We start from the raw sequence: 24483 nt of genomic DNA on the forward strand, positions 1-24483 counted from the left end.
GGGGTCCAGGAATGGGGGTCTTTTGGCTGAATGTGTGTGTTTTGTGTTCTGATGTGTTTGCAGCCTGCCTTTCAGCTAAGTTTCCTCTCAGCTCCCGGGTGGGGTCCACGGTGAAGGTCACCCACTGGCATACTAATGGCAGCTAAGAAAAGATAGCATGCTACATGGAGGACGGGTAGGAACGGGAAGGACATCATAGCAGGGACCACCTCAGCGGAAGAGATGTGTATAAAGCCTGCCAGGCTGGCTCTTGAAATCAAAAGGTCATGGGAGAAAGAGGGCAAGTCTCTTCGCGTGTGACCAATGCTTACGCCTTAGGGCAGAGGCCTGCAAGGTGGCAATCCATCAGACCCTTGCTAGTCACACTGTGATCTGCCGACCAACAGCAGAGGCAGCACTGGGGAGCTTGACAGAAATCTAGAATGTCAGGCTGCCCCAGGCCTACAGACCAAGTCTGCATTTTCACAAGACCCCCAGGTGATTCATGTGTGAGCTGCAGCTTGGGATGTGCTGGGCGGGACCTACCTTTGTTGTGTGGAGGCATCTGCTAAAATAAGGTGGCTCTCTCACACAAACACAGGCATATCCAGTTTGCTGATAATGCACTTGGGTATGTTTGCTTGCTTGCTTGCTCTAAATACTTTATTTTTAAGTAATCTCTATACCCATCATAGGGCTTGAACTTACAACCTATAGGATCAAGAGTAGCAGCATGCTGTGTCTACTGAGGCAGCCAGGCGTCCTGGTGTGTTTCTTTGTTTTTTAATGTTTATTTGTTTATTTTGAGAGAGAAGAGAGAGAGCACTTGCATGCACAAGCCCATGCAGGGGAGGGACAGAAAAAGAGGGAGCAAGAGGGAATCCCAAGCAGTCTCCAGGCTGTCAGTGCAGAGCCCAACACAGAGCTCCATCCCATGTGCTATAAGCTCCTGACCTAAGGTGAAATCAAGAGTCTAATGCTCAACTGACTGAGCCAGTGTGTGTGTGTGTGTGTGTGTGTTTATAAAGTTTATTTATTTATTTTGCAAGAGAGAGAGACAGCATGAGTGGGGGGGGGGAGGCAGAGAGAACAAAGACAGAGAATCCCAAGCAGCGTGGGGCTGAAACCCATGAAACCATGAGATCATGACCACAGCCGAAACCAAGAATTGGATGCTTAACTGACTAAGCCACCCAGGAGCCCTGTTTTTTAACATTGATTCTTTGTGGTGATGATGACAATGATGGTGCTGATGATGAAGGGGACATTAAGTACTATAATGGTTTGGACTGTGTGCCCACAAAGAGATATGTTCAAGTCTTAACTCTGGTACTGTGAGTGTGACCTTATTATGAAAGCAGCTCAGGTCATGATCTCACAGTTTGTGGATTCGAGCCCTGCATTGGGTTTTCTGCTGTCAGTACAGAGCCCTATTTGGATCCTCTGTCCCCCTCTCTCTCTGCCCTTCCCCTGCTAGTGCTTTGTCTGTCTCTCTCTCAAAAATAAATAAACATAAGAAAGAAAGAAAGAAAGAAAGAAAGAAAGAAAGAAAGAAAGAAAGAAAGAAAGAAAGAAAGAAAGAAAGAAAGAAAGAGAGAAAGAGGGAGGAAGAGAGGAAGAAAGAAAGAAATAGGGTCTTTGCAGATGTAATCACGTTAAGACTTGGTCATTAGGGTGGGCCCTAATCCAATAACTGGTGTCCTCATAAAAAGAGAGAAATTTGTATTCAGACACCCAGGGAGGATGTTGTGTGATGACAGAGGCAGAGATTAGAGATGCTGTCACAGAATGCCAAGGATCGCTGATGGCTACCAGAAGCTAGGACAGAGGCCTGGAACAGATTCCCCTCAGAGCCCCTAAGGAGGAGCCGACCTGATTTCAAACTTGCAGCCTCTGGAACTGTGAGACGATAATTTCTGTTGTGTTAAACCCATCCAGTGTGTGGTGCTTTGTTACAGCAGGCCCAGGACACTGATGTAGAAGCCTTTTTTTATTTTTTATTTTTTAATGTTTACTTATTTTTGAGAGAGAGAGAGAGAGAGAGAGAGAGACAGAATCCTAAGCAGGCTCCAGGCTCCGCACTGTCAGCACAGAGCCCGATGCAGGGCTTGAACCCACGGACCACAAGATCATGACCTGAGCCGAAGTCGGACGCTCAACTGACTGAGCCTCCCAGGTGCCCTGAGAGAGAGAATCTTAAGTAGTCTCGACACTCAGCACAGAGCCTGACATGGGGCTTGAACCCGTGACCTGAACTCAAGACTGAATTGAGATCAAGAGTTGGCCGCTTAACAAACCGAGCCACCCGGGCGCCCCCTAAAGCAACTCCATTTAAGTTATCTTGTGAAAGTGGGGGCAGATTAGGTGTTTTATTCAGTTTTACAAATAAGAGAGTCCCCTTATTACTCTGAGAGGTCACAAAAGTGAGGGAATGCTGCAGCTGGGCCTGGCCCAGTGCTCTGTCATGCCTGCCTAGTCTGTTAGGGACTCACCCCAAGGGGCCGTGGGCCTGCTGAGCAGCCTGTGTACCTGTATGTACCCATCCCTTGGTAGCTGTCCTGTACCTGCTGCCACTGGCCCTGAGGACACCAAGTAAGGAAGAGGCAAGACTCAGGCCACAGGGTTCCTCTCATCTCCGTGTCTACCGTCCACATCATATGGATTCACTGGTGTCGCCAGTAGTGTGCGTCCTAGTCCACACTGGACGGGGCCCAAGTATGCATCCTTCTTGTTCTCCAGAAGTTTGTATTTAGTTGTCAAGTGTCACCCGAGAGTGACGTTTTCCCAAACCCTCTGGTTTTATTTTCTTTATCACACTTAACACCATCCATAGTGCTCCGGCTTATTTATATAATTACTGTTATATTTCCTGTTTTCGTTACTTGAATGTAAATTCTGGTCCCCACAATAGAGCTTTATCCATGACAGTTTCTCAGTAAAGAATGGGAAGTGAGCCTGTTAAAAATATGGCATGTGCCTGTACTGAAATGTCAAGCAGCCCCTGAAAAGAAAAAGTTGGGTCCGTGTGCCTTCTGTGGAAAGGTGGCTGTGACCTTACTGAAGGAGGGGAGTGATTTGAACAGTGATACACATTGTTTGATCCTGTTTTTAAACATATGTCACTAATATAAACAGCTAACTGTTGGCAGGGGCTGCCTCTTGGAAGTGGCATTAGAGGGGAGTGTGGTGTGAACCCGGAGCCCAGGACCAGGACCGGGGCCAGGCTAAAGGAGTGGGGGACAAGTCAGTTACTCGCAGAGACAGAGACTATACTGAAGTCAGGGGAGGAACATGCGAGAGGGACACCAAGGACAAATCCTACCTCGGTCAAGGGCTGACCAGGCCACAGGTCTGGGGAACCTCTTGTCCCTTTTTCCATTCCTGCTGCCACTGAACTGTGCAAGCCTGGGAAGGGTGGCAGCTGGTGGGAGTCTACAGGAAGAGCATCCCAGCTGCTCCCCTGGGACATAATGGAGGAGCCCCCAAGAACTGTTAGGCTCGTTGGGGAAAGCCAGTAACAGAAGTGTGGAGCGGGCGCTCAGCTGTGAGGTCAGGGGTTGGTCTGGTGGGTGGGTTAAGACTGGTGACAGAAAAAAAAAAAAAAGACTGGTGACAGAATGTAACCAGGGGGATATGCTGGGAAGTGGGCACCACCCCAATTTATCTTCCACCCTCCGTGACCGTGACAAAGGTACACACGCACCCAGATGCTCTCGTGGGCAGAGAAAGGCGGCTTCTCTCTGCGTCTCTCCTGCCCTCATGGAGACAGCAGTGTGACTGGGACATTTTAAAGTTCAGCCCAAGCTCCCCCACCCATTGCCGCCTGAGGGATAAGGAGTAACCTCCCCTGCCCTGACCTTCTCCCACCCCCGCCCCCAAAGCAGCAACTCTTTTAGGAGAGCCTCCCACAAATTTCCTGCACTTGGCCAAAGTGCTCTTCCTTATACAAGCCCCAGCTCTCCTGCCTCTCTCGCCTATAAACCTCTGGCTGTTTCCTCTGAGTAAAGGCTCCTTCCTCCCCATTCCCCCTGATGTCCTGGGTCCAGGTGACCGAAGCTGGGTCACGAGCTTCCTTAAACCAGCACTGAGGGAGCTCCAAGTCCCTGTTTGGCACCAGCCTAGATTCTGGTTTAGCTCTGTTGCAGTGAGTCCCTAAACTTCTCAGCCTGTACGTCCTCACCCAAAAGCAGAGCAGAGATGTCACTAGGATTAAAGTGATGCAGAGGCAGAGAACCACCCCCCCGCCACCCCCCTGCCCCCAAACCTGCCAGGAACATAAAAGCTGTTCAGTAAAGGATGAGGTTGTTGTATCAGAGTGTGCTCTGTTCTCAGCACCTCACTGGACACCACGAGGAAATAAAGATCAATGAGCTGATGTGCCCATACCCACATCCCAGAAGCCAGTGATCTGCTTGGAGAAACAAGACGGGTCTGCAGGGAGAGAAATTTCTGGAGACTAGGAGGGACGGGTCAAGTAGTAATAACTCCAGGCAGCACCTGGCCTCACGTATTCTGCACCCACCCTTCCCCCAGCCGTGGCTGTAGCAGCCAGCTTTGCCAGCACCTGTCAGATGCACCTGTCACCATTCTGCCCCCCAGGCTCCTCCATGACCGGGTACTCTGGACACTCATGCACGTGACAGGATAATTCTTGGCCAGTGGGGGAATGGGAGCTTCTGGGTATATGCTGTCCCATTCTTCACAGGACAATTCTGAGACCCTTTCTATGTTTCCCTCAGAGGTTTCCAGCAGGATGGAGCCCCAGCTGCCACGGCAGCAGCCAGCCTGGAAGGGCTTCTTTGGACTGGCTTGCCCTCCTTCCCGCTTTGCTCTCTTCAAGCCCCCACTCCTAGTCTTTGGGATCATTTTCTTTATTTTTTTAACTTGCTTTATTTGGGGGGGTATTTTATAAAATGAGCCACCTATGGTGCCTGGGTGGCTCGGTCAGTTAAGCATCTGACTCTTGATTTTGGCTCAGGTCATAATTTCATGGTTTGTGAGTTCAAGCCCCACATTGGGCTCTGTGATGACAGTGCAGAGACTGCTTGGGATTCTCTCCTTCTGCCCCTCCCCAGCTCACGCATGCATTTTCTCTCTCTCTCTCTCTCTCTCTCTCTCTCTCAAAATAAATAAATAAACCTTAAAAAAAAATTTTTTTTTTTTTAACATTTTTTATTTATTTTTGGGACAGAGAGAGACAGAGCATGAACGGGGGAGGGGCAGAGAGAGAGGGAGACACAGAATCGGAAACAGGCTCCAGGCTCCGAGCCATCAGCCCAGAGCCTGACGCGGGGCTCGAACTCACGGACCGCGAGATCGTGACCTGGCTGAAGTCGGACGCTTAACCGACTGCGCCACCCAGGCGCCCCAAAAAAAAATTTTTTTAAATGAGCCACCTAGGTCCAGGTGCTCACCTCAGGCTTTCTTTCCCAGTGGGAACGAAGTGCAGTGGCTCAAGACACAGGCTGTAAGCTCAGACTGACTTTGCGGCCGTCTGGGGCTATGAGCTAGGGCAAGGAGGAGTGGCATCTGTTCATTTACTCTGAGTGTACTAATCAGGGCTCTCTGGAGAAACAGAACCAACAGGATACCTAGAGATACATACAAAAGGAGATTTACTGTAGGAATTGGCTCGTGCCATTATGGAGACCAAGAAGTCCCAAGATCTGCCATTTGCAGGCTGGAGAACCAGGAAAGCTGGTGAGAGAATTCCGTCTGAGGGAGAAGGCAGACACCCTCAAGAATGCACCCAGAAACAGTTTACCCACTCTCTGGGCATCCATCCCTCAGTCAGTCAAGTTGACCTATAAAGTTAATCATTATCCTAAGGGTTGCTGTGAAGTTCACCTGAGAGAGAAGGTTTAGCATTGACATTGAAGATACAGTCTCTGGAGCCAGACTCCTAGATTCTTCAGCTTGTTACCTGTGTGACCCTGGAGAAGTCACTTAACCTCTCTGTGCCTCAGTTTTCTAAAATGTAGCATGGGGATGATAGTAACAGTGCCCACCTCCCAGGGTTGTGAGCATTGAACAAGTTAATACGTGGATCTGAAGCAGTCTCCACCTGTTAAGTGTCTGCAAAGTGTCTGCAAAGCACTTGCAGAGTACCTGTCACTATGGAAAACACTAGATAAAGTATAAGCCTGGTACAAGAAAAGGTATTAACCTTGTAAGGCTAGTATAAGAAAGTATAGGACAATATTTTTTTTTTTATTTGTTTTGAGATGGGGAGGAAGGGGGGGGGGGAGAAAGAATTCCAAGCAGGCTCTGTGCCGTCAGCACAGAGCCCAATGTGGAACTTGAACCCACAAACAGCAAGACCATGATCTGAACCAAAATCCAGATCAGACACTTAGACTGACTGAGCCACCCAGGCATCCCCATAGGAGAATATTTTTGTGACTTAGAAACTGGAAAGGACATCTTAAAATTTCAAAAGCATGCACAAAAATTTAAAAGTTTGATTTTGGGGGGGATGCTTGGGTGGTTCAGTCGATTAAGCGTCCAACTTTGGCTCAGGTCATGATCTCTTGGTTTATGAGTTCTGTGCTAAAAGCTTTGAATCCTCTGTTTCCCTCTCTCTCTGCCCCTCCCCTGCTCATGCACATAATCTCTCTCTCTCAAAAATAAACACTGAAAAAAAATAAAAGTTTCCTTTTTCTACATCAAAATGAAGGCCTCATTGACAAAGAAGGATACTATGAACAAAACTAATAGATGGATGATAGAATGGGAGAAGCCATTGCCAGGTCTAAAACCAGCACTGAGTTTATTCTAATTCTAGGTAAAATCTAGAATATACAAAGGACAGGGGTAGGGCATCAAGCCCAACAGAAGACAGACAGGCCTAAGGTACGAACAGACCACATGGGGGGAGAAAGCTCAGAGGCACATGAAGTGCTCTGTGGTTGGTAACAAGATAGGCAAGTTGGGAGTGGAGTGGTGTGGCCGTTCTGGAAAGCACTGTGGCAAGACCCATTCCTTGGCTACCCAAGGAAACGCTCACCCAGGTCTGTGGGGCAGGGTTGGGGGGCTGTGCTCTGGATGTTCCCTGCAGCGTTGTCTCTAGGGGGCGAAGGAGTTGTCACCTTGACCCTAACCAATACCTCATCAATGTTTGCTGTTACTGCGTAGTCTAATCAGAGGAAATCAAAACCTGAAGTGGGGAAGGACAGTGACAAGAGACATCATGGCATCTTCTTCCTTGTCATGAGTCCAGCCACTGACCAGAAGAACAGATGTGGTCAGTGACTCGTCTCCCTCTCTCTCTCCCTCTCTCTTTCTGTCATGCACACACACTCAAGTGTGCATACACATGCAGGACAGTGGAAGAGGCCCAGTTTGTTCGCTTTTTAAAAATTATTTCTGTAATGTTTATTTTTGAGAGACAGAGTATGAGTCGGGAGGAGCAGGGAGAGAGGGAGACACAGAATTGGAAGCAGGCTCCAGGCTCTGAGCTGTCAGCACAGAGCCCGACACGGGGCTCGAACCCATGGACCTCGAGATCATGACCTGAGCCAAAGTCAGATGCCTAACTCACTGAGCCACCTAGGTGCGCCCAGGAAGCCCAGTGTGTAAGCCTGGGTGCCGGTAGGATGGCAGTGCCAGCAGGAGAGTCAGGAACTGAGGTGCAGAACCAAGTGTGAGGTCCTGTAGAGACGGCCATGAGAAAACGTGCTGCAGTGAGGCCCGTGTGTGGATGGAGCAAAGCCTTGCCGGGAGGCCCGGAGAGGAGCCCAGGGGCCGGGGCCAGTGTCTGGGCCCGGCTCCCCGTCCTCGCCCCCGGGGTGTCTCAGTGCGGCGGGCTCAGCACATGGCCACAGCCCCACCCACTGCCATAAGCCTGTTTTACGGGAAGCTCTGAGCCGGGAGCTGGCGGAGGGCAGCGGGCCTGAACCAGGAAAGCGCCCATGAAGGTGTCCCTGTCCGGGGTCTGGGAGCCGAGCCTTCAAGGACAAAGATGCTTTTTGAGGTGGAGAGGATGGGCAGGGCCTTCCACAGAGAGGAAATGGCGCAAACAGGGGCCCAGAGACAGGAAAACACATAGACAAGGAGGTCCCCGGGAGGGCAAGGTGGGCACGGTGGCTGCCTGCAGCCTGGAACTGAATCCTGAAGGCGTCTCATGGTGGTTTCGGGCTTCAGAGCGTGTTCTGAAGTCGCTGAGGGCCACCGCTGCTACAGCGCTGTTTTCAAGGGGGTGAGGGTGGGAGCTGGGCCCGGAGCCTGCCAGGACTGCCCACCCCTCACACCACGGGCACGCGCCCCCCGCTGGCCGGCGCTGCACACACGTGCTACTCACGCGTACACACACGTACCCGCACCCCCGCACACGGGCTGCACGCTCGTACCGTATACACGTACTACGCACACCCCCCACGGTATACTGGACCCACAGACCTCACGCGCACTGCACACGCACACACACACACACCACACAACATACTGTACTTACAGTCCCCACACCCACTGCGCGCGCACACACACACACACACAGTACACACACATACCGCACCCACGCACACCCCACGCCCACCGCACACCCGTACCCCACGTGTGCATGCTGCACACACACATATCTACGGCACACATACTTCACCCCCATACCACACCCCACACACCACACACGTTACACCCACACATCACACACACTCAACTTCTACAACCACCAGCCCACACACGCACGCACTGCACCACCCCTGGGCTGTGCCTCCAGTAAATGCGGGCAGGCAACTGATTCCCGGACAACCTGAAAGAGTAAAACATAAAGAGCCTGCGATCCCAGGGCACTCAGGGCACTCGAATTTAGGGGCACTCGGACCCCGAGTAAGTTCCAAAGCTTCTGGACTTGAGGGAACTTCCTGTCTCCATTTCCCATCAGAATCACAGGGGCTTCTGCCTGGCGGGGCCCAGGGGATGAGACGCCCCCTCCCCAGGTGCAGCCCCACACCTCCCCCCTCTGACGCACCCTGGCACCTTCCTGTCTCGAAGGACCCTGTCCCCAGAAGGCCCTCTTGCCTTTCCTCCGGTAAGCACAGGTTATCTGTCCATCTGCTGGCCACTGGCCTGTTTATCTTCTTAGGACTCTCTTCCTGAAATAGCTCCGGGTTATCTAAGCTGCTAGAGCGGGCAGGCCCGCCTGCCTGACAGCCCCCCTCCCGCAAAGAGTCCCTCACTGGCGGCTTTCAACTCCTTCAATCCAGGCCCGAATTCCACACATTATTGAGCCAAGCTGGAGATCTTCCTGGGAAGGGCCAGCACCCCCGCTCCCACGGGGTCCCCCCCATCCCCCGACCGCAGCCACAGGAGCACCAGGTGGCCTCTCCTCTCCCGTCCCTCTGCGAGGAGGCCGGGGTCCCTTCCCCAGCTCTCTCACTACAGCCCTGGGCGGCTGCACACTTACACTCGCCAGTCCGGCCATCTCAAAGCTGGCAAACCCGTAGCCAAGCTCATCGGTCTTATCCTGAACCACTTACCTCTCCCACATGTCCCTCTGTTCAGGCATGTCAAAACTTTCCTAGACTCTCGAATGAAAGTCTCAGTCCTCCTGCCATCCTGGCAGTGCCCCCTCACCAGTCCTACTGCCCACACCCTCACCCCCTGCCCTTCCAGGTTGGAGTCCTCTGGCTGCTCCCCAGGCTCTCGATTCCAAGCCCTACACACCAGCTGTCAGGGTCATCGCCTTCATCTAGCATTTCACCCTGGCACTGCCCTGCTCAAGAACCTGCCATGGCTCCCCCATTAATGGCTGCATCCAGTCCAAACACATCTCAAGACGCATCTGCACTTATTTAACATCAGAGCCAACCACTACAATTAGTACGGTCTCTGCTTCAGTCACACTAGTCCCCACAGCCCCCATTCAAGCGTGTTCTTTTGGGCCTCTGTGCCTGTGCTTGGGCTGACACGCTGACCAGCAATACCTTTCATTATCTCCGCCCCCTCACCAAGACTTCCTCCCCCTCCAAGTCCCAATTTTCCTTTTTTAAAATTTATTTTGAGAGAGAGAGAGTGTGTGTGCATGTGCGAACTGAGGAGGAGTGGGGTGGGGGTGGGGGGTGGGGGGGTGGAGGGAGAGAGAGAGAATCCCAAGCAGGCTCTGCACTGTCAGGGCAGAGCCCAATGTGGGAGCTCTATCCCACGAACGATGAAATCATGACCTGAGCTGAAATCAAGAGTCTGACGCTCAACTGACTGAGCCACCCAGGTGCCCCCCAAGTCCCAATTTTCTTAAGTCCTCTTCAGTGGTTTCCCGTCATTCGTTTTCTCAGCCACTGTTAATTGAGTGCTTGCTATGGAAAAGACTCTCTCGGGCCAGCCTCCCCTCTGAGCTCCAATGGCACCAGTAACTTTGGCCCCACACTTTGGCACAGAGTCCCTTGAGATTTTGTAATGTGTCACCATTGCAGGTCTGTGGCCCTCCACCAAGCCATAGCCCCTTGAGGGAGACAGCCCAGTCTTCCTCTTCCGTGCACCTCATGTGGTTCCTTTACAAGCTGCAGGTGCTGGTGGTTGTTTGGTTTTTGTTTTTGTTTTTTGTTCAGAGGGCTAGCATAGAACTGTCACCTCTTTGTTCAATCAAACAAAAACACTTATTTTTTAAAATTTATTAAAGTTTGTTTGTTTGTTAAGTAATCTCCATGCCCAACATGGGGCTCCAACTTGGAGATCAAAGGTCCTCTGCTTTTCTGATTGAGTCAGCCAGGGGCACCAAATAAACACATTTTTAAATTACTGGGATGTCATAAACAAAAGCACATTTTAACACTAAGAAAGTCATGTTAGGGAGGAAGGAAGAAGATAATGCCAGCATAAAGGACAACCCTTAAAACTGAATACGCTTAGCAGCATGGGGAAATTCACATTTTTCTTTTTCTTTACTTCACAACATAATCTCAGAATGAAGTGATGGTCCTTTCAATGGAATAAATTTAGCAAGCTGGAAAATATATCACGTTTCTCTTTCTTCAGTTTACAGGGGACAGGGGACCACTTGACCAGCATTTATCCCAGTATCTGGGGGCCACTGTGTGCAGCAGCTGAGCACAGCCCAAGTGAGCAGAGCGGGTGGTTAAAGTCTTCCGTCGTTGCCCAGAGAAGTGACCTGAGTCGCTGAGTCCCAGGATGCAGCTGGGAGCCAGGGACATGGCTTCCAATCCTTGAGCCTCTGTTTCAGACACATGGCCTGATTTTTTGCTCCAGGAGGCTCACCTCTGTGGGCATGTAGGTATTCTGGATGCTGATTGCAGCCTACTCTGGGGCAGAGAAGTCCTGGGGTCCCAGGGGAGACAGGCGGGACAGAGACTCTGGAGTCTCGTTCGGGAGCAGAAAGCAAATGGGTCACAGAAGCAGACACCCCCACCCCATGGCCTCACAGCTCCAAGCCAGTCTGGAGCAGAGCCGGGGTGGGACCTCGGGGCTTCTTTCTGTCCCCTGGCCCTGGGATCCTGCCCTCTCCCTGCTGTGTCTGAGCCAGGCTTCTTCAGAAGAGAAATACAACTGAAACTTTCCATGGCTCAGCCCTGGATCCCCCCGGCCTCTTCCATAAAAAGCCATCACTGCCTGGACAGGAGAAAGAGAGAGAATTTTTCCAAAGGATGTATGTGTGTATTGTTGGGAGCAGCAAGCATTTCGGTGAACTCTGGGTCACAGCACAGCCTGACAAATGGCAGGAAGTTCAGGACTTGGGCCTGACATTTGTTGCACAAAGACCCTACAGCCCGGCCAGGTGAGCTGGGTCTGGGGACCGACACAGGGCCACCGCCCGGCACTTCCTGCCCTTTGTTGGGCCATGTGACAGCCTTCCCAGCGCTCTAAATGGCCTTTCTTTCGTGCCTGACTCCTGTTCTTTATTTATGGAGAGGAGCTCCTCAATATAGAAACGGGTGGGCCCGGAGTCGGCAGCAGGATGTGGGAATGCAGACTGGCGGGATGCCCACCACCGGGGACAGGATCGCTGAATTAAAATAATGCGGCCGTATACACCCAATAATAAGCCTGCCCGGTATTTATATACCTGATGAGATGTTCCACACACTCCCCTGGCGCATGTCAGCGGATCACAAGCCTGCCCTGCCATCAGCACCCCCGTTGGCACCGTCTTCTGGTTCTCGTTGCCTAGTCTGACCCTCAAAGTCAGCATGGGCCCCATAGAAGGAAGGGACGGACCTTTTCTTTCTCCCAGAGCAAAATCTCTGCTGTGTGCTTCCTCAGGGTTAGTCTTTGCCTCCAGATAGTTGGTGTATGTGTTTGGGGGCCACAGGGCACACAGGACCTCTGTCGGATCCCAATCTTTTGTCCATTATCATCATTTACGAAGGAATTCTTTCTAAAAGTAGGCACACATGTTCCTGATGTCTCAGATAGAAGACCTAGAACAGAATTTGAGGTTTTCTTGGGAACTTGGGCTCTCAGTTAGGATCCCTGTATGAGCAGTGGAAAGAACTCTGGGCCAGGTAGGACAAGGAGACCTGGGTACCACTTAAGCTGCCCGGCTGGCTATGCAGACTTGAGCAAGTTCCTTCACCTCTCTGGCTCTCAGAGGTTGCCCTGTGTACCATGTGGTCATACAATGAGGTCAACACAAAAGTTATTGAGGTATACAGAAGGCCATTTTCCGCACACGCTAAATCACAGCTGACTCTGACTTTCAAAACCAGTTTTGCTAGATTTCCTTCTCTCCTACCTTGTTTTTAGGCTAATTTTAGACCACTGTTTATAGACCCATCCATAGTAGCAGCTCTCTTTCAAGTTTGTAACATCTAAATCTGTTACAACTGGGGGCACCTGGCTGGCTCAGTCCTGGAGCATGGGACTCTTGATCTGGGGGGTTGTGGGCTCCAGCCCCATATTGAGTGGAGACATGACTTAAAAAAAGAAAACCTGAAAAAAAAAAAAAAAAGGCGGGGCAGATGGGTGGCTCAGTCAGTTAAGCGTAAGACTTCAGCTCAGGTCATGATCTCACAGTTCATGGGTTCAAGCCTCGCATCGGGGCTCTGACATCTCGGAGCCTGGAGCCTGCTTCAGATTCTGTGTCTCCCTCTCTCTCTGCCTGTCCCCTGCTCACACTCTGACTCTTTCTCAAAAATAAATATTAAAAAAATTTTTAATAAAAAATAAATAAAAAGGCATAGCCACAACTATTATTTAAAACAAAAATAATAAACAAACAAATAAATAAACAGATAAATAAGTTTGCTAGAGCTATGTGCAAATTAAAAGTTAATAGGCCCAGAGTAAATATACAAATGTGTGTATTTATGTGTGTACTTTGTGGTGTATTTCTGACTAATCAATGACCTTTTTTCCTTCCTAGTTCTTGACTCTCTTCCAGAAGGATGGATTGTCAGAAATGTGAGATCTGGAACAGTGCAGTTCTACTGTACTTTTTTCATATATTCCTATGGTGCTTTCAGAGAACATACTAGAAATTTAATAAATCATTGTTGAACTGATAACTTCCCCTTCTACTCAAAATTCACCTAGAATAAAAGTCTGCCTCATGCAAGTTTATTTCTGAGCTTAGGTGCAGGATGCAAACTGGTCAGGCCTCCATGCTTGTCTGACAAACTCCTGGTCCTCTTCCTGCTCCCTACAAAACGTATGTCCCCCGGGGGTGCCTGGGTGGCTCAGTTGGTCAAGCATCCAGCTTCAGCTCAGGTCATGAGCTCACATTTGCTGAGTTCGAGCCCCACCTCAGGCCATCGGCTGTCAGCACAGAGCCGGCTTCCGATCCCTTGCCCCCCTGACTCTGCCCCCTCTCAAAGATCAATAACCATTTAAAAAACAGGTGTCCCCTCCCTTTCCCATCGCCTCTTCCCTCCTTGCACGGACCCCCATCCTAATGCTCTCCCCCACAGCACTTCCCCCCAACACACACAGGAAAGACACGAGCGTAAATAGATGTCCCTCCCTTTCTCAGAGTGAGATTTGGAAGCCACACAGAGACATTCCAGAGAGGCTGAGCTCAAAAGATGATAATAATGAACATTTGCATAGACTTCAAAATTCACAGAGTACTTCTGCACGCTGTACATCACTTACTGTGCAATCCTGAGATGGTGGTGCCAGCATGTGCTGGATTAACTGTGATCGGGTACAGCTGCGTCGTTTTCCAGACCAATTTGGGAGCCCAGGACTTTCGCGCTGTATCCAGCTATCTCAGCTGGGGGGGCTGCAAGGAAGCAGGGAGGGCGAGGGGTGTCTTGGGAGCTCCCCTTCTTCCAAGAAGGTAAAGACAGTTGTCTTTGAGGAGACAGGGAAAAGGGGAGGGGGCAGGAGGGAGTGAGCACGGGGTTTGAAGTGAGACCAGGGCTCCCTTACTTGGCTCACTTGCTTGCCATCAGCGTGGAATGGGAAGTACCTGGGCCAGGGGTCAGAGGATCAGAAGACTTGGTCTGCACCTGGAGCTCTCCTGGTCCTGGGGAAAATTAAACTCAGAACAATACAATGATAACAATGGTAACAATAATAAACCCACAGCAGCAAGGGAGCAGACCCCGTGGAGATGTTCTAGCCACACAAACCACAATATCCCAGCGACTTGTTTTCACTCATTTCACAGAGATTCCTTGAACACCTACTATGCTCTGGGCACTGAGGCAGGCCCTGGGGATTCAATGATAAAAAAAATAAGACCCACAATACATATCCTCATGGATCAGTCTGCTACGTCCCTCCACACCCCCCCCCCCAACCCTGCCACTTTGGTCCCACCGGGCTGTGGACAGTGTGGGCCACTATTCAGGCACCAATGTCCTTATCCCTATTACTGTTAGCTCTTCTCCAAAAGCACCCTTTAATGTCACACCTCTCTGTGGACAAAAAGGTTAAGATTTGTGTGCCCTGAGCATAGTCACTGACTAAAATATTTCCCCTCCCTCGCACCCTCCCCCCGTCAATGCAGATTAATGCAGACCTCCAGTGCAGGCTTGGGCTTGTGTGTGTGTGTGTGTGTGTGTGTGTGTGTGTGCGCGTGTGTGCGTGCGTGCGTGTGTGTGTGTGTGTGTGTGTGTGTGTCTTACCTCTCGAAATAGACCACAGGCCCCTGGAAGGTAGAGATTCACTCTCTTTCCGTGGTGGGTGCCAGAAGGAACAGACAAGTTGGTGAGAAATCCCTTGCAACTCTGGTGTTATCGATTTTCTTCCTGGCTCACTACTGAAGTGCGAAGCGCCTGACAGCATAGCAGGAAGTGTCAGGAAGTGCCTAGGACACTCGAGACGAGGGGGACCATTCACTGATTTGAGGGCCAGAAGCTACTCTGTTTTGCACACACAACTAGTTCCGGGGCAAGAAAGGGCCACCAAAGCTGTGACCTGGACAGTTTTTTCCTGGATCCCTGCCGCACATGCCCTGCCCTCCTGAATCCCCAGCCTGTGGGTATTCCATGTAATGTCACAGCCGTCCAGTCTGGCCACCAACATCTTGCCCTCCTGTTGTGATTCCAGGTCCAGAAGGCACCTTTGTGCTAGTAAAGGCAAGGGGACCCCATATTCTAGGCAGGCCACATCCACACCAGGGTATAACCTTCCCAACTGCTCAGCAGCTCTCCAGGGACACTCTGCCCTTGATGGAGCTTCTGTCAACCAGAGCCCCCATGCCCTCTTGGTGCCCAGGAGAGATGTTACCTAAGAGTCTCTTTTTGCTTTTCTTTTCTTTGTGATTCAGCCCCCTCTGTATGGCAGCTGGCCCACAGCACAGCCTTGGGAACAGACGCTTGCTCGCCCGGAATTGAATCTCCTCTCTGACCTTGGCCTGTTGTTCTAGAACCTAAGCGATGTGCATGACTCTCTTGTTCCTTAGGCTGAATTCCCCGTCGGGAGGCTCCTTGACTCTGACGCAGGCAAAGGCCTCCCTCTGATAGACCCAAGTCCCAGTGGAAACAGAGTCTACCCTCGTGTCAGGCCCTGGTCTTCATGGAGCCATGCTCAGGGTCCAGGAGTTTTAGTCTAATGACCTTCCATGCCCCAAGGCCCACCTATAGTGCTTCTGTTGAACCACTTTAGTGATAGGCCCTGCTGGGGCCATTTTACTGTTATTTTTATTTTAAAGTTTATTCATTTATTTGGGGGATGGGGAGGGGCAGAAAGAGAGAGGGAGAGAGAATCCCAGGCAGGCTCTGCTCTGTCAGCACAAAGCCCGATGCAGGGCTCCATCCCATGAACCGGGAGATCATGACCTGAGCTGAAGCCGAGAGTCAGACGCTTAACTGACTGGGCCACCCAAGTGCCCCTCCCCGACTTTATTTTTTAAATTGCTTTCACTGCTAAAAAGTTCTTCCTAGGTTCATTTGACAAATCTTTGTAGAAGATATCCCTAACTCCCAGACCTGGTTCTCAATTCTGGAGACAAGCTAGATCAGGTCCCTGCTTAGGTGGAGCTTAAGTTTAAGGGCAGACAACACAGAGTATGCAAATGGTAATCAGATGGTTTCAGTTATTGAAAAGTGCCATGATTAATAATCACAGAATGTGGTGATTGATCATGAGGAAGCCTTCCTGGAGGCAGAGGGTGGGTACCTCTGAGGCCAGACCCAAGGGCCAGAGGGGACAGCCACAGGGATGGTGAGGGCAGGGGCTGTGAGGGCAGAAGAACGAGCCCAGGAAGGCCAGTGGAGCTGGAACAGGCCCTTGGACTACAGCAAGGAGGTAACAGACGGGGAAGGAAAGAAATGGGGATTCGATCCTCACTTTTAAGGAGTTCTTTTTAAGGGCAAAACCCGCCACTGCCTGCACCAGTCACACTGACCTGCTGTCATCTCCCCAGCTCCCTCCTGTGCAGTCATTTCTGCCTCTGCATGAGGAGGCTTCTGCCCAGCCTAACCTTCCACCGCCACCCTCCCAGCCCTGGCAAACTCCTGCTTAGCCACTGAGATCCGGCTCATAGGTCCCCTCCTCTGAGAAGCCTTCCTAGATGCCCAACCTTGGGCAGAGGTGGCTACTCCTCTCTGTCCTCCACAGAGCCTCCGGCCCCTCTGTCACACTTCTCCCACTCCTCAAGATGGTATCTGAGAGAGGGAGCTCAGAGGCAGATCCAGCCTGGGTCCACCTCACCCGCTGTGTCCCCTGGGGTGTCCATTTCCTGGGGCTGCTCTGACAAAGCGACCCAAGCCAGGCTTACAAAACTCAGAACTGTATTGTCTCACAGTTCTGGAGGCCAGAGGTCTGAGATCAGGGTATTGGTAATGATTTTTTTCTCGGGGCCAGGGGGGAGCTGTTTCATGCCTCTCCACTAGTGACAGCTGGCGATCCTTGACACGTTGCCTTGCCTCTCTCTTCACACGGCCGTCTTCCTGCATTGTGTCTGTCTTCACACAGCCTTCTGCTCTCTGTCTCTCTCCTCTTAGAAAGACACCAGTTTTATGGGATTAAGGGCCAATCTCACTCCAGTTTGAACTCCTTTTAATTTACCAGATTACATCTGCAATGACCCTATTTCCAAATAAGTTTGCATTCTCAGATGCTGGGGGTTAGGACTTCAGTGTATTTTTTGTCGAGACACAATCCAATCCATAACACCCGGGTAATTGTAATGTGTCCTCCTCTGAAATACATGCAAAGGAGTACCTTCCTCTTAGTGGGAAGATAGAATAAGCTAACTGTACTGGAACATAGTACCTAATAAATATTCAAAAAGGCAACTGCTGTGGATTCTATGTTCATAACTGTCCAGCCAACTATGAGTTGACCACAGTTTTTTTTTCCTTTTTTTTATTTTAAGTGTATTTATTTATTTTGAGAGAGACAGAGAGAGTGTGAGCAGGGGAGGGGGAGAGAGAGAGAGAAAGAGAGAGAGAGAGAGAGAGAGAGAGAGAGAGAATCCCAAGCACGTTCCATGCTGTCATGGAACTGATGTGGGGCTCGAACCCATGTACCACTGAGATCATGACCTGAGCCAGAATTAGGAGTTGGACGCTCAACCCACTGAGCCACTCAGGTGCCCCTCCTTTTTTAATCCTCAGTGTTTAACACAAAGTTTGTGCTCAACATTTTTGCCTTCTGAATGAGCCACTGCTACTTTGAGGGCAACGTTAAGATCAAAGGGATGATTTTGAACATCTCCGTTTCCATCAAAGAAAATTTACTGGGGGAACAATTAGGCAGTGGTTCAAACTTTCTTGGATAAGTTTTTAATGAGCTCAGGATGCCTAAAAGGTATCTCAAAATTTATTGAATTATTAAATCAAAACTGCCTCTTAATCATTATCTCAAAATATCTTCAAATTATTCTCAAAAGCCTTTCTAACTTCTATGAAGGGCAGGGAGAATTATTGTTAATTAATCTTTAAATTAATGCTTATCACAAGTAATGTATCAGTCCTGGGAAGATTTATGAGGCAGAAATGCTGTACTTTTTATGTGCTGCATGTACGTTTTATGGCTGATTGGGGCCCTTTGTGTAATCAATATGATTGGTACATTCATGTACATTTGTAAAACGTTTTGGAGTATAATTTTATTATTTTAAGTGATTAGAAAGGTTTATCGTTCTTTGCTCTCATGACATCTCTAGTCGTATCTGTGGTTTTGGATGCCAAGGCCTTACTTAGGATGTGACCTCCAGCTGCCTCATTATTTTTATGAAGAAAATGTGATCTGCTTTACAATGACTCACTTTATGGTGAGTTTCCAGAGACAAAAAGTAGAGAAAAGTGGTTAATTTTCCTTTAAAACTTAATGCCACCCCATCTTCTCTCCTTACCCCCCTGGTCTCCACTCCCTGCCCAGCCTACTCCTGAGTGTAGGCTGAATTAACTGAAATAGGACAGGTCTTAACCAATCCTAAGTGGGAGCTGTTTGCAGACAGGGTTTAAGTTTTCTGTTATATTCCCCTTGGGATCCACTTTCTAATAAAGCCTGTGCACATAGTGAGCTTATTAAATGTTGGATTTTAATTGATGGCCTATTACTGGATATCCCAGCCAAAAGCAATTCATAAAATGCATATATATTACATGTTACATATTTTAGCTATAACATATATAGCTAATTTATTTGTATAGCTAATATATATGTTTTATATACACATATATGCACAATATATTATAGCTAAAACTATTTTTTCTGGCACATGTATAAAATCTCTCTGGAAGAACACAAAAGAGAGGAATAGAGTTGGTTGTCTGCATGGAGGGGAATAAGGAGCTGGGGGGAAGAGGAAAAGGAGAGTGGTCATAATCCATTTACTTTTGAATCATGTGACTTGCTACCTAGTTCAAAAAATGTTTTCAGTTCATCTGTGTCCAAAACAAAGGTGTAGATAAACATCTTTGGGCCCTTGCTGCTGTGTCCTCATAAAGCCTTAGGCTATATAGTTCAAAGGTGCATGCGTAACCTCCCAGTTAGACTGTAAATTTTTTAAACCTCTGAGATCATCGCTTTCACTCCATCTCTCTTCTTCAGGACCCCAACTAAGCACGACGCTCTCCTTGGCCTCAGAATTGCTTGTGACAGAATCCACCACCTTCGTGTTTACCATTTTTTCTATCAGAAAACGTTGGTGGGGCTTCTCAAGGCGCTGGGGGCCCCAGTGAAGGATGTAAGGCAACACCCTCCCTCTAAAGCAAGGGCAGGGGTGGGGAGAACAGGCTTGGGTGCCACCATTTTTTTTAAGTTTGTTTATTTATTTTTTCAGTAATGTCTGCACCCAAACCAGGGCCCGAACTCATGACCCTGAGATCACAAGCTGCACGCTCTTCTGACTGAACCAGCCAGGTACCCCTCAGGCGCCCCCATGGATTCTGGTAGGGCCAGAGCTCCAACGTTATATGAATAAAGTGCCACGGGGGGGAACGGCTCAGGACAGGCTTGCGGAAAGGGTGTTTGCGAGCTGACCCTAGAAGAAGAGCCCAAAAAGTTTTCAGTTGAAGGGCGGATTTCTTTTCTTTCTTTTTTTTTTTTTTTTGTAATTTTTTTTTTAATGCTTATTTATTTTTGAGACAGAGCCTGAGTGGGGGAGGAGCAGAGAGAGAGGGAGACACAGAATCCAAAACAGGCTCCAGACTCCGAGCTGTCAGCACAGAGCCCGACGCCGGGCTCATATCCACGAACCGTCAGATAGTGACCTGAGCCCAAGCCGGATGCTCAACTGATTGAGCCACCCGGGCGCCCCCGCATTTCTTCTAAATAACTAGAGCACAAAGGTTCTGAGCATGCGCAGGCGGCTGCCAGGGTTCTGAAGCTCCGCCACTAACTAGTTGTCTGCCTCTCGGCAAGTTACTGAGTTTGTTTGCTTATCTATAAGGTAGGAAAACCCTAATTCCTTCCTCACAGGTTTGTGGAGAAAATGAAGTAAGACAACGCTTACAAAGCACTTCGCACAAGGCCTGGCACAAAGTAAGTGCTCAGCAAACCTTAGGGGGGGATTATTAGTTGTACTTGATGCATGAAGAAGAAAACCTCTTTAAGGGCTGAGTCCTGGGTGAGAAATCTGGGCAGGTCCAGGCTCGCTGCCTTTCTGTGGCCCAAGGAGTCCTTTCGTGATCAGTGCACCTCAGTTCTCAAGTAACACCTTGCCGCCTTGGTGATTTGGGTTTCAAAAATGGAGGGGAAAAAACAAAAACAAAACTCTGGCAGGCCACTGGAGGCAAATGAGGGGGCTGAGCTTCGGGTTTGGGGGTGTGGGGCAATGGGGCCGAAAGGTGGGGCACCGAGGAGCTTATGCGGGCTTGCACAGCAACAGATGAGCACGCGACAGTTAAAGAGGCAATCCCGTCTTCTTTTTTGTAAGACTAGATTTTTGTTTTTAAGTTTATTTACTTTGAGAGAGAGAGAGCGAGCATTGTGTGTGCATGCGTGAGGGGTAAAGACAGGAAGACACAGAATCCCAAACAGGCTGTGCACCACCAGCACAGAGCCCCTCGAGGGTCTTGATCCCAGGAACCTCAAGGTCATGACCTGAGCCGAGATCGAGATTCAGAGGCTTAACCTAGGGAGCCACCCAGGTACCCAACAGCCCAGGCTTCTGACCCTGTAGGTGGGGGTTGCTCTTAACAAGGCCTTTGAGTGATCAGAAGGGGAAGGGGGATGTTCTTTGTGAGGGGTGGTGCCCAGCGACACTTTCTCACTGAACTTGGGCTCCGAGTCTGAAGTTTTAACCAAGGAAGCTCACGTCCCTGATGGAGTCGGAGGCAAGAACTCTGTGGACACAGAACTGCCGGATCCTCCCTGAGGGGCGAAGGAACTGTGAGTGAGATTCCCTCTCCAGTGTCTCTGTAGGAGGGAAGGGGAGGAAGCTGCCTCCTCCAGAATGGACTAGGTGCCGCCCGCCTTAGGTCTTGACCTCAGGTGCTCCTACGTCCCTCACTATCTCTGGGGGCACTTACAGAGATTCTCAAAAAGCAGCACAGAGAAGTGTCCATAAATGGCTTCCAAGATTTGGGGGTTTAAAAAAGCAACAATCGTGAGGCACTTCCTGAGATAACATAGCATTCGTTCCTGGGGTTAAAATGATTTGCCGTGCCCAGTATTAGACACCAACCTGTGGGAACGCTAGGGGAGACTGAGAATAGAACCCAGAAGAAGGGAGAGGGGAAACAACTACAAAGAGGGTTATATTTTTCTTTTTTAAAAGATTTTTAAAAGACGTTTATTTATTTATTTCAAGAGAGTGAGAGCAGGGGAGGGGCAGAGGGAGAGAGAGGGAGCCCAAGCAGGCTCCAAGCTGTCAGCACAGAGCCCGATTCGGGGTTTGAACTCACAAACTGCCCGATCATGACCTGAGCCGAAAACAAGAATCGGACGTTTAAACCAACTGAGCCACCCAGGCACCCCTTAAGATTTTATTAAGTAATCTCTACACCCAATGTGTAGATTTATTAAGTAATCTCTACACCCACAGTCCTGAGACCAAGTCTCATGCTCTACTAACTGAGCCAGCCAGGTGCCCCAGAGTGTTATATTTTTCAAAGTTCATCAACAGTTTTTGCTTCCAGAGTTTTATATCTCTGGAGGCAAAAATTATATGTAAATATATATGTATATATTTATATATAATAACTTATATATAACACAAAATTACATATAATATTAAATTATATATAATATAAAATTGTATATACTATAAAATATAAAGATTACATATATATATTTGAGAGAGAGAGAGTGAGCATGCACGTTCGAGCAGGGAGGAGGGGCAAAAGGAGAAAGAATTGTTAGCGAGCTCCACTCTCAGTGTGGAGCCTGATGCAGGGCTTGATCCCACAACCTTGGGATCATGACTTGAGTCAAAATCAAGAGTTGGCTGCTCAATCAACTGAGCCACTGAGGTGCCCCCCTCCCCGAGTTTTTTTTTTTTTTAAGTAAGCTTTGCACCCAGTGTGGGGCTTGAACTTACAACCCTGAGATCAAGAGTTGCATGTTCCATTGACTAAGCCAGCCAGGTGTCCCTTGCTTCCAAGGTTTTGAACCATCTCTGAAAAGGAGTTAGGGCAGATATTTTTTTTTATCCCATTTGGCAGATTAGGAAGGAGACACTTGGAGAGTTTCCTGATATCATAGGCTAGTGGATGGTAGAAGAATAGAAATACAACTTTTTTAATGATCTCTGGAGATGGATTCATGTATCCATCTGTATTTACCAAGCACCTACTATGGCCAGGCATGGTGCTAGACCCTGGGGATGTAAAAGTGAACCGAGAGAGAAGGACTGTGGTCTCGTGGAGCTCTGAGTGCAGTGGAAAGGTCAGAACTGCACACACAGAGAAAAAAAATCTAGAAATATACCAACCATCCCTGCTATGAAGGAGTCAGGGGAGAACCCCTTACCCTCTAACACTCTCTGAACGTGGGGTTTTATTCAAGCTTCTTTGCTACATGATTGTCAGGATTCCTTCCAATCTGAGAATCCAGCAGTTCCCACGCAGCCTCCCTGACAAGAGTTTGTGATTGTACGAAGTGCAAAGTGGGGAGGTTCGGTTTTGTCTTCTGTCCCCACAGCCGCCCCTGTGTGGACTTGCCGTCCCTGAGCTGCGGGCTCTGCACGGTGTCCCTGCTGCAGAGAGGCAGATCTCACAACCCCGGCTGTACACTGAGTGTGTAAATGTTATCAACAAACCCTGGTGACAGGGGAAGAACAATGCTTCAGAGGTTAATGAAGTCATGGGAACCTCCAGTGCTGATCCCAGCCCTGTCCTGTGTCTGTCGTCCATCCATATCTGGGCCAGCTTGTTTATCTCTGCAGGTCTGTAGCCCTGTCCCTGTGGGTCCCGGCAGGCCTTGCAGTAGGTTTACTCATTCTGTAGCAAGGAAGAAGGACACATGGGCTAGATACCTCTCTTGGAGACCGAAGGCCAAGAAGCAGAAGTCATTCTGGGGTTGGATAAACCCGGGTTTTGTGAATCAATCTACCAGTTAGAGTGAATAAAAACCCTTAAACATACCAGCCGATTAATGCAGTTTGGAAGAAGATCCTTGGGAGCGTGGAAAAGGAAGAGTTGGAGTGCAGTGGTTTCAAACATTGGGGAACGGTGTGGCAATTCTGATTTTTGCAGACAGGGCAAGTGGCCCTGAGATGTGATTCAGTGAAAAGTTCTTGCTGTATTTAACTTAAATGCAGGGCACAGACGACTGCTCTGGGAATAATGAAGTTTCAGTGAGTGAAAACTGGAGGGTAAGTCCATGTCAATTTTTTGAGTTGGGTGGACGTCTTTGGGGAACCAGAGCAGGACGGGTTTTGACAAGCGTAGGCGGGGTTGTGTGGGTGAGCAATCAGTTCTTGAATGGAGAAAAACACCAGTAGTCTGCTTCATCTGTGTGGTGTGTTTTAGATTGCCCCTGGGGTAGGCATCTCCTCTTAACCATGTTTATGAAACACAGCAGGCAAAATTACAGTATAATGAATACCACTGTTCATTCATGCATTTATTCGCTCTCTGAATAGTATAGTTTTAGTGTGGTTTTAGGAGGCAGCCTGCCAGGTTGGAATCCTGACTCCGCTACCTAATAGCTGGGTGATCGTAGGCCAGGTATTTAAGTTCCATAAACACCTCAGTTTTCTTATCAGTAAAAAAGTGAAAGGAGGCTACGCATGTAAAATGCCGAGCCTCATGCTAGCATGTGTGGTTAGGATCAACAAACTCCGGGTATTCTTTGCATTGTTTGTTATCAAATGCCCACTGCTCAACCAGGCTAGATATGGAACACACAAATAAATAGAGAAGCTGGCCCTCAGAGAAAGAACCTATGGGCTGTATGTGTATATAACTATGAAAAAACATTCCAAGTCAGTGAATCAGGGCACGAACCCAAGGCAATGGGAATGCAGAGGAGGAGATTATGATCTCAGAGGCAGGGGGGCAGATCAGAATAGGCGGCATAACATCTGATCCTTCCAACCTGGTCCGACTTCGGCTCAGGTCATGATCTCGTAGTTTGTGAGTTCGAGCCCCACGTGGGGCTCTGTGCAGACAACGCAGAGCCCTCTTGGGATTCTCTCTCCCTTCCCCACCTGTGCTTACACACACTCCCTCTCTCTCAAAATAAATAAATAAACTTAAAAAAAATAAAAAC

General features: G+C 49.2%; 1 long non-coding RNA gene across 1 annotated transcript in view; it reads left to right on the forward strand.

Moving 5' to 3' along the window:
* Positions 1-13468, forward strand: part of LOC131508974 (uncharacterized) — a 36844-nt gene extending 23376 nt beyond the window's left edge. The window contains exon 4 of the long non-coding RNA XR_009260240.1: positions 13292-13468. This is a non-coding gene — a long non-coding RNA (uncharacterized LOC131508974). The remainder of the gene's footprint in view (positions 1-13291) is intronic.
* The last annotated feature ends 11015 nt before the right edge of the window (positions 13469-24483 follow it).

This window comes from Neofelis nebulosa, chromosome 4 (assembly GCF_028018385.1).
Source record: "Neofelis nebulosa isolate mNeoNeb1 chromosome 4, mNeoNeb1.pri, whole genome shotgun sequence".
NCBI lineage: Eukaryota > Metazoa > Chordata > Mammalia > Carnivora > Felidae > Neofelis > Neofelis nebulosa.